Source organism: Protopterus annectens, chromosome 9.part0 (assembly GCF_019279795.1).
Source record: "Protopterus annectens isolate FY-2018-M chromosome 9.part0, PAN1.0, whole genome shotgun sequence".
Lineage (NCBI taxonomy): Eukaryota > Metazoa > Chordata > Ceratodontiformes > Protopteridae > Protopterus > Protopterus annectens.
In genome coordinates this window covers 1,699,396,305-1,699,406,933 of record NC_056743.1, presented here as the reverse complement: position 1 = coordinate 1,699,406,933, position 10,629 = coordinate 1,699,396,305, and positions in this window count along the sequence as shown.

Below are 10,629 nucleotides of genomic sequence, written 5' to 3'. Positions count from 1 at the left end.
TCAGCCACAGAGTAGCAGAGTGATGCTTTAAAAGTATTACGGGTTCATAACAAGAGGTTGATAAATCAAAAGTTACGCACTTAATGCTGTGGATTAAGGAAATGAGTTGTTAAGCTGCTGCCTGTAGTCCAGAACTTGATTTCCTCAGCCTGCATTCACCTGCTGTATAACTCTGAGCAAGTCATTTAACCAGACAAAGCTCTTTTGGAATTGAAAAATTGTGCTGGGCTCCACTGTGGTTCTTTGGACCACTTCTTAGTGTCAAAGGAGATAATGTATCAACATGGTCTCTGATCATGAACTCACATAAACTGGTATACAGGTATAAAGTAGCTGTCTGTTTCTCTGTTGGTTTACCTGTCTTATTTTTTGTTAGTCTATCTATATGTACATTTTGAAAGTGTTTGGGAGCAAAGACACCGTTCAAAGTCTCAGCTAATTCAGAGACATAGCAGTAGACCAACTGGAAAGGTGACTGGTAGGGGGAAGTTTAAGTCCTAGTTGATGCACGTACTCCTTTAGTGTCTTGCTTGTAGGTTTTAACCAGGTCTCCTGCCAAAAGATTCTCATTAATATAGAAATGTATTTTTGGTTTAGGGGCTTGCTGATGCATGCCCTCTATTCCCTTATTCCCTTTTCTTGTCTTATTTCTTGGTGTGTGTGTGTGTGTGTGTGTGTGTGTGTGTGTGTGTGTGTGTGTGTGTGTGTGTGTGTGTATGTTGTATGTGTGTATGTATAAATATATATATATATATATATATAGATATATATATACATATAAAAAACATATATGCATATGTATATATACATATGCATATAAAAATACAAAAAAATCTTGCTTTTTTCCCACTTTCTGAAGGTTAAGAAAGTTCAGTTACAGATTTGCTGTTCTGAATTGTTTGGAAGTTTCCAGAAGGTCAGTGCTTGCTTGGGCTAAAGGGAAGTCTCTCTGTTCACCAGTGGGAGTGGTTAACACTGAACAGCCTGCCTGTCCCTGGAGGAGTGGTTACTACCTAGAAGCTGTAGTTGTATTTGCCATTTTGGGTCAATTCTAAACTCCTTGATCTGTCTCTCTTAAAACCCGGCTGCCTTGTGGTTTTGGTTCATAGGTTCATAGGTTCATAGGTTCATAGGTTTATACTAGGCTATCTGCCCTAAGGCATTTATAAGCCTAGCCCAAATTATTGTGGCTTACGCCACCCCTTATATGAAAAAATACTGTGCCCATTAGTTTGTTGTGCCTCTGTCCAGCAGTGACCCAGAGATGATTCCCAGGGTAAACCTACGATCTCCCATCCACAGGTCTAGATTTCTCTTGAACAGAGTCAGCGAGGTGCTCTGCCTCACATGGACCGGGATTTTATTCCACAGCATAGGGAGTCTCTGAGTGATAAATCTATCCCTCCAGCACGTCCTATTTATATCCGTGCTAAGGTTTAAGTCACTTGCTCTAGTGGTTTTGGTGGATTTGGATTTTTGAGGTGGAGCATGTCCATTAATTCGGGTTGGACATGGCCTTGTATGTCAGGCACATGTCACCTCTGAGCAGACGGTATGCGACTGAATAGAGCTGGAGTTTCTTCAATCTGGCAGCATATGACAGATTTTGGAGTCCTTTATCCTTTTGGTGAGGAACTTTTGGGGTCTCTCCAATTGCTGCAGATGTCGGGTGAGATACATCCCGAATGGGGCATTGTACTCGATCATTGGTCTGATAAGTGAAGAGTACAGGGGAACAATGACCTCACTAGATCTGGATGTGAATCCCTTCGTGATCAGGTGGGCAATGTAGAAGGTCTTTCTAACCACTTTAGCAATGTGAGTGTCAAAAGAAAGGCCACTGTCAACCTGGGTCCCCAGGTCCCTGATAACCTCTTCTGTGCTTAGTGGATTGCCACCTATATGGTAGCTTGGGGTTACCTTGTTTTTCCCGAAGGGTATGACTATACATTTTTGGCGTTTAACTTCAGGCCATGGCTCTGGCACCAGCTATCTGTTTCCGTGAGTCCCTTCTGAAGGATATCCGTGTCCGATGCACTTTCCACTATGGCCCAGTTTGCAGTCATCTGCAAACTTTGTCAGCCAAAGTCCTCCCATGTTGGCCTGTACTTCTGAGAAGTAGATGCCAAACAATAGGGGCCAAGGACCGAGCCCTGTGGGACACCACTTGTGACCGGCTTGGAGTCTGACACAGCGCCAGCAACTCTAACTCTGTGGGTTCTGTCCTTAAGCCAGTTTGCAACCCATCTTGTGACATATGGGTTTACATTTAAGCTGGTAAGTTTTTCTACAATACCCGAGTGGGGTATTGTGTCGAAGCCTTTGCAAGGTCAAGGTAGGCTGTATGGACTGCCTTTCCTCATCAATGGCCTTGGTGACTATTTCAAGAAGTCGACCAAGTTCAAAAGGCATGATCTTCCCTTGACAAAGCCAAACTGGGTCGGGTCCAATGTCTGCAAGTCCCCTATATCTTTGTTTATGAGCTCCATTATGATCCTCTCCATAGCTTTGCAGACTAGACTTGTTGCTTATGGCGGTAATTACCAGGGTCCGAGGCGCCACCTTTGTGGAGTGGGACCACAGTTGCCGTCGCCACTCCTTGGGCACGTATCCTGTGGTAAGGCTGAGATTAAACAGCTGCCTTATGTGCGGGTTTAATTCCTCATTTAGCACAGCCGGGGACACCATCCGGTCCCATTGATGCTGTGTTTTAGCTTTAGAGAGAGCAGCTTTCACCTGCGCATTTGAGATGTCCGGGAGGCTACACTCGGCTGGGATAGTTATCTCTCCTTTAGGGGAGAGGGGTGAAGTTTGCACTGAACCTGTCTGCCAGTATGTTGGCAATGTCTGTGGGTTCAGTGATTTTTGTATCATTTTGGACTAATTCTGAGCATATCTGTGAGTTTCCACCCAGGTTCCTAACATAGCTGAAAAAGGCCTTATGATTGTCCTTTGAATCCATGGCAATTTTTCTCTCAAAATTGGCCTTAGTTGATTTTATGAGTGCTCATATTTTTTACTAATAATGATTAGGGTGACTTCCCTTTTATGGATTTTGTTCTATCATGTAATAGCTTTCTCCTCTTATTGTAAAGTTTGTTAATGGCTGGGGTCCACCAGACTGGACGTTTGCCCTTTGTGGAAAGAGTCTTGGTTTTATTTGGGATTGCCTGATCCATGCAGTCCTGGAGGTGTTCATAGAAGGCATTTGTAAGGGCTTCCGCAGCTTGGGTTGTGGTTTCCTCTGACTTGAAGGATACCACACCAGTCTTGAGTAGTGTGAAGTTTGCTTTAGAGAAGTTCTTCACTATGGTCTTTTGTTTGGGGTGGGGCGGATGTGGATTTCCAGTGAGATTAGTTTATGATCAGATCTCACCAATGAGGGATATACTTCCGGTGTGGAACATTTTGTCCCCATGTTTGTGACAATGAGATCTAGTATATTTTCTCCTCTCGTGGGAACAGTAACTAGCTGTTCCATGGCATTTGAATTTATGAACTCCAGGAACCGTTGGGCTAGAAAGTTAGGGCTTGAGTAATGTTCCCAGTCTATATTCGGTAGTTGAAGTCACCCAATATGATGGTGTTTGGAGATACATTTATACCCTCCAGTGTCTTCAGGAAGGCTGTGTGGGGTTCCTGAGTTTGAGAGGGTGGCCTGTAGCATGCTACAATTTGTAGAGCATTTTGCCTATGGTTAGTTGCACCTGGATGGTTTCCGGCTTCATGCGTTGCCACCAACCTGGAGGTGTGAGTATCCTTTATGAATATGGATACACCCTCCTTTTGTGGAGTGGTCCGGGTTTTGGGGGCGGAACGCATGATATGAGTTACAACCTAATAGTTCCGGAGTACTCTCAGGAGCCTTGCACCAGGTTTCAGTTACAGCACAGACATCGATGTTCTCCATACTGAGAAGGGCCTCGAGTGTGTGCATTTTGAGATTTAGACTTCTGGCATTGAGCAGCATTACCCTCAATTTCTTCCCATTTTGTTTTCTAGGGTGGTAGGTTTAGAATTTGAGCCTTGCCTAAAAAGGCACTATGGGGTGGCAAGAGCCTTAGCCAATATCCGAATCCCAGGGGTGACAGGTGCAAGCCGTCCCTTGCGAAGCAGCGTGGCTTGTCAAGCATGTCATCCCAGGCAGACAGACACTGGATCCCCTTTGAATGACACCAGACATTAAGCCAATTGTTAAAGCTGATCATCTTGTCTCTATATTGTGGCATCATTCTTGGTGAAGGAAGGATACTGCTCAGGGTTAGGGTCATACCTGCCTGGGCTACATAATCAGAGAGCTCCTCTATGTCTCTTTTCATGTAGTCCAGGGAGGTACATCTCAGGTCGTTCACACCAGCATGGACAATGACTGTGTCATATTTGTACTTGCCGTGGAGTGACCCCAGTGCTTGTGTTATGTGGCGGATTCTAGCGCCCGATAGGCAGCTTACTGTGACCCTCTCCTTGTTCAGCCTGGTGAGTGGGACGTCAGTGTGTCTGACTATGGAGTCACCTATGACAAGTATGTTTGGTGTTGTATTTGGCCTTAAGGGCTGTGACTGCTTTGCACACTGCTTTTGTGGTTTATGTGTTGCTTGTGGGGTGTCTTGAGGTAGCAGTTGTTTGGGTGTCTGCTTTGGAGGCCTCTGCTGTTTAGGTAAATTTTACTCAGAGCCTCCGAGTATGTCTTTGTGTGTTTATGTGTTTGATTCAGTGGAGTGGTAGCATTATGTGAGGCTGGTTTTGTGGTGTGTGTAGTTGCCTTCTCCTCCTGTCTGGTCTTGCCAGTCCTGAGTTGAGAGAGCTCAGCCTCCAGTTTGGCTAAATAGCTGCATCTCTCGCAAGTATTTGTGTTATGTGGGAGGAGGAGAGGGTTGTCTGTGTACATGAGGCAGTTATAACATTGCCTCAAGATTCCCAGATTCACCAGCTGGACCGGAGAGGAGATTGACAACTGACCTTTGGACATGCTAGAATAATATTGGGAAATCCTTAATTGAAAAAAAGGGCCAGTGGGGAGTGAGGGTGTAGTGCTTTTAATTTTTAGTGCTGACTTATATAATTGCTTTAGTGAGCAAGTGCCAGGTAACTTGAGTGCAATGTGTTACAAGTAACTAAATGCAAAGACGACAAACAGTAACTTTCTTTCAAGTGAAACAAGGAAATAAGTACAGTAAGCAATGCAGATATCACTAGTGATCCACAGAAGCGCTGAGAAGTTATATTAGGTGGAATTAGCTTTCAGGGAAATAACAAGCAAACAAACAACAAGCATATAAACAAAGCTAGATTCAGTAGGCCTGGATCTAGTCTATGCTAGAGCAAACAAGGTGAACCAATTTCAGTAAGATACAGTTCAAATATTCAGGCACTATAAACCTTTAACCAGAAAATTCCCAGCTCAGAAGGGCAGAGTCCAGCCTCTTCTCCCACAAGAGTGCAGACCACGAACCTTCTTAATGTAAAATAACTGGCCTGAAGCCCAAGTGCCTAAACCAGAACTAATACACTTGGACACTGGGCTCTCAATCAGCAGTTCCCAACTTAGAAGGATGAAAGCTACCTGTCCTGCCACCACAGTGCTTGCCACAAACCTTCCTAATGTAAAACAACTGGTCTGAAGCCCAAGTGCTTAATCCAAAAGACTTGAATGATAGCTACACTTTAATCAAGTTACAACCAAGCAGTAATAAATACCATTGAATACTTTAGAGAATGTCTGGATTAGTGCTCAAGTTACACAAACAAAGCTAGATCCAGCAGGCCCGAATCCAGTCTATGCCACAGCAAACAAGGCACCAACTTCAGTAAGAAACAGTTCAGATATGCATGCACTATAAGCCTTTAACCAGAAATTCCCAGCTCAGAAGGGCAGAGTCCAGCCTCTCCTCCCACAAGAGTGCAGACCACTTAACCCTCTTAATGTAAAATAACTGTCTTGAAAGCCCAAGTGCTTAAACCAGAATTAATACACTTTTAGAATAACAGACACTGAGCCCTCAATCAGCAGTTCTCAACCTAGAAGGATGTAAGCTACCTGTTCTGCCACAACAGTGCAGACCACAAACCCTCTCAGTGCAAAACAACTAACTGGTCCGAAGCCCAAGTGTTTAAACCAAAAGGCTTAGAATGAGTTACACCAAGCAGTAATAAATACAATTGAGTATTTTAAGATGATGCAAAAGTAAAAAGAAGTAGGTAAAAACACAAGTACAGTAAAAGCAGATGAAATTTTTTTTTTTTTTTTTTTGAACAAGTGCTGAGATCAAAGAAACAGATTTGAGTGCTGAAACTAGAAAACTGGCTAGTTACAAGAAAAAAACAAGCTAGAAGGCTTCCCTCAAACACAGAAGGGCTTGGGGGCTCAGAAGCCTACAAATAGTCTGTACCACTTAACAAGAAAGGCAGGAAATAAGCTTAATTTTTTTTTTCTATTTCCCAGATGCTCTCTTTGTACACAGTAGGAGTGCCTGAAATCAGAATATGATCTCACTGCACTCAGTTGAGTGAGCAAATGAGATGGGCCCAGAGGCAGGCTGAGGGGCGGGCAGTTTCAATGCCACTAAGATTAACACCAAAACAAAAACAGGGCGGGTGGGTGAGAATAACTGAAGAGCAGAATAACCAGTTAAAAATTCCTTCAACACTCCTTCATACACAGTTTAAATCAATTTAAATACTGTATTTTTAAAAAAAAAGTGCAGAAAAAGGTACTTAAATTCTCTTATACGTCCAGTTGAATATAACCAAGTTCTTAGCTTGCCAAGCTGAAGTTTTAAAGCAGGAATTATTTCACATGCACCAGTTTAAATATGCAAGGACAGGAAATCAAAGCATGTGGCTACCCCCACACCTGTAATTACTAGCAAATAACAAAATTCAGCCAACACTAGCTTTTAGTTCAAGTTACTGAAGAGCAGAATAACCAGTTAAAAATTCCTTCAACACTCCTTCATACACAGTTTAAATCAATTTAAATACTGTATTTTTTAAAAAAAGTGCAGAAAAAGGTACTTAAATTCTCTTATACGTCCAGTTGAATATAACCAAGTTCTTAGCTTGCCAAGCTGAAGTTTTAAAGCAGGAATTATTTCACATGCACCAGTTTAAATATGCAAGGACAGGAAATCAAAGCATGTGGCTACCCCCACACCTGTAATTACTAGCAAATAACAAAATTCAGCCAACACTAGCTTTTAGTTCAAGTTACTGAAGAGCAGAATAACCAGTTAAAAATTCCTTCAACACTCCTTCATACACAGTTTAAATCAATTTAAATACTGTATTTTAAAAAAAGTACAGAAAAAGGTACTTAAATTCTCTTATACGTCCAGTTGAATATAACCAAGTTCTTCTGAAGTTTTAAAGCAGGAATTATTTCACATGCACCAGTTTAAATATGCAAGGACAGGAAATCAAAGCATGTGGCTACCCCCACACCTGTAATTACTAGCAAATAACAAAATTCAGCCAACACTAGCTTTTAGTTCAAGTTACTGAAGAGCAGAATAACCAGTTAAAATTCCTTCAACACTCCTTCATACACAGTTTAAATCAATTTAAATACTGTATTTTTAAAAAAGTGCAGAAAAAGGTACTTAAATTCTCTTATACGTCCAGTTGAATATAACCAAGTTCTTAGCTTGCCAAGCTGAAGTTTTAAAGCAGGAATTATTTCACATGCACCAGTTTAAATATGCAAGGACAGGAAATCAAAGCATGTGGCTACCCCACACCTGTAATTACTAGCAAATAACAAAATTCAGCCAACACTAGCTTTTAGTTCAAGTTACTGAAGAGCAGAATAACCAGTTAAAAATTCCTTCAACACTCCTTCATACACAGTTTAAATCAATTTAAATACTGTATTTTTAAAAAAAAAAAGTGCAGAAAAAGGTACTTAAATTCTCTTATACGTCCAGTTGAATATAACCAAGTTCTTAGCTTGCCAAGCTGAAGTTTTAAAGCAGGAATTATTTCACATGCACCAGTTTAAATATGCAAGGACAGGAAATCAAAGCATGGCATCTTTTCAGGCTTGCTAGTTGTTGCTGAAGCACCTACCAAGGGGAGAAAATGCTTTTAGAAGAAAAGGAGCCAGTTTTGTGATTTTAAGTATTTTCTTCTGATTTTTTGTTAAGTTTTACTGCTTTGCCGCCTACTTTTTGGCATTTTCTGGCTTGCTAAAGTTTATATCTGTAACAGTAACAGTACTTGGAACACATCTAGAGCCTGTTTACTGCATTTCCTGTGTTGCACTTAATTTAAAATAATTTTTTTCTCTAAAAACTGCATTTTACCTGATTTTGGCCTAGCACTCAAGTGTGAGGTCATGTATTGCACTGTTGTGATTATTTTGCTGCTTGTGTATCTCTGCTACCTTTAAACTACAACAAAAAAAAAAAAAAAATCTTGCTTTTTTCCCACTTTCTGAAAGTTAAGAAAGTTCAGTTACAGATTTGCTTTTCTGAACTATTTGGAAGTTTCTAGAAGGCCAGTGCTTGCTTGGGCTAAAGGGAAGTCTCTGTGTTCACCAGTGGGAGTGGTTAACACTGAACAGCCTGCCTGTCCCTGGAGGAGTGGTTACTACCTAGAAGCTGCAGTTTTATTGGCCAATTTGGGTCAATTCTAAACTCCTTGATCTATCTCTCTTAAAACCCGGCTGCCTCGTGGCTTTGGCGTCTTTTCAGGCTTGCTAGTTGTTGCTGAAGCACCTACCAAGGGGAGAAAATGCTTTTAGAAGAAAAGGAGCCAGTTTTGTGATTTTAAGTATTTTCTTCTGATTTTTTGTTAAGTTTTACTGCTTTGCCGCCTACTTTTTGGCATTTTCTGGCTTGCTAAAGTTTATATCTGTAACAGTAACAGTACTTGGAACACATCTAAAGCCTGTTTACTGCATTTCTTGTGTTGCACTTAATTTAAAATCGTGTTTTTTCTCTAAAAACTGCATTTTACCTGATTTTGGCCTAGCACTCAAGTGTGGGGTCATTTATTGCACTGTTGTGATTATTGTGCTGCTTGTGTATCTCTGCTACCTTTAAACTACAACAAAAAGAAAAAAAAAACAAAAAAAATCTTGGCTATTTTGGGTCACTTCTAAGCTCCTTGATCTCTCTCTCTTAAAACCCTACAACTCTGTTATTGTGAGGTTTTGCACACTGAGCAGCTTCAGGCAGCGCCGCCTAAACAGGTTTAAACTATTCCAGGCTCCACAAAGTCTGCTCTTCACTTTTTCCCTTAGAACTTTTTAAACTCTCAGAGTAATCACTCTATTCTCTTTCTAAAGCCTTGCACTTGCTCAGCTCTTATAAGGAAACACTAACTAACTAATGCACTACACCCTCCTTGACTTCTCATAAGTATTAGGCTCCAGATTGGTCCTTCCTGATCAAGTGAAAAATCATTTCCCTTCCCTAATCTGATCAGTAAAAAAACAGTTCCCTATACTAATCTGGTATGTCCAAGGGTCAGTTTCAAGGTTACTCTCCAGTCCAGCTGGTGAATCTGGGAATTTTGAGGCAATGTTACAATTGCCTTATGTACACAGACAACCCTCTCCTCCTTCCAACAAACTCTAATACATGTGAGAGATGCAGTTACACAGCCAAACTGGAGGCAGAGCTCTCTCAACCCAAGACTGGCACAGTCAGTCAGGAGGAAAAGGTAACCACCACACCACAAATCCAGTCTCAAACAGACCTATTGTATCTGCATACCCAACACATAAACACACAAAAACATACTCGGAGGCTCTAAATAAAAATCTGCCTAAACAGCAAAGACCTCCTAAGCAGATATCCAAGCAACAGCTACCCCTCAACAATACCCACGAATCACATATCTCACAAAATCAGTGTGCCTCACAGTCACAGCTCTTAAGGCCAAACAACACACCAAATACATTTGTTATAGGGGACTCTATTGTCCGGCACACTGACGTCCCGCTCACCAGACTGAACAAGGAGAAGGTCCCTGTAAGCTGCCTGTCGGGTGCCAGGATCCACCACATAATGCAAGCACTCAGGTCACTCCAAAGCAAGTACAAGTATGACTCCGTCATTGTCCATGCTCGTGTGAATGACCTGAGACGTACCTCCCTGGACTACATGAAAAGAGACATAAAAGAGCTCTCTGACCATGTAGTCCAGGCTGGTATGACCCTGACCTTGAGTAGCATCTTGCCCTCACCAAGAATGATGCCACAGTATAAAGACAAAATGATCAGTTTCAACAACTGGCTAAAGTATTGGTGTCATTCAAAGGGGATCCAGTGTCTGACAGACTGGGATGACATGCTCGACAAGCCACTTTGCTTCGCTAGGGACGGCTTGCACCTGTCACCCTTAGGCTTTCATATACTGGCCAAGGCTCTTGCTACCCCCATAGTGCCTTTTTTAGGCAAGGCTCAAAGGACAAACCCACCTCCATAGACAACCCAAGGATAAAAAAACTAAAGGTAATGCTACTCATTGCCAGAAGTCTAAACCTCAAGATGCACGCACTCGAGGCTCTCCTCAGTATGGAGAAAATCGATGTCTGTGCAGTAACAGAAACCTGGTTCAAGGCTCCTGAGAGCACCCCAGCACTACCAGGTTATAACTCATACCAATGCTTTCGCCCCAAAACTCG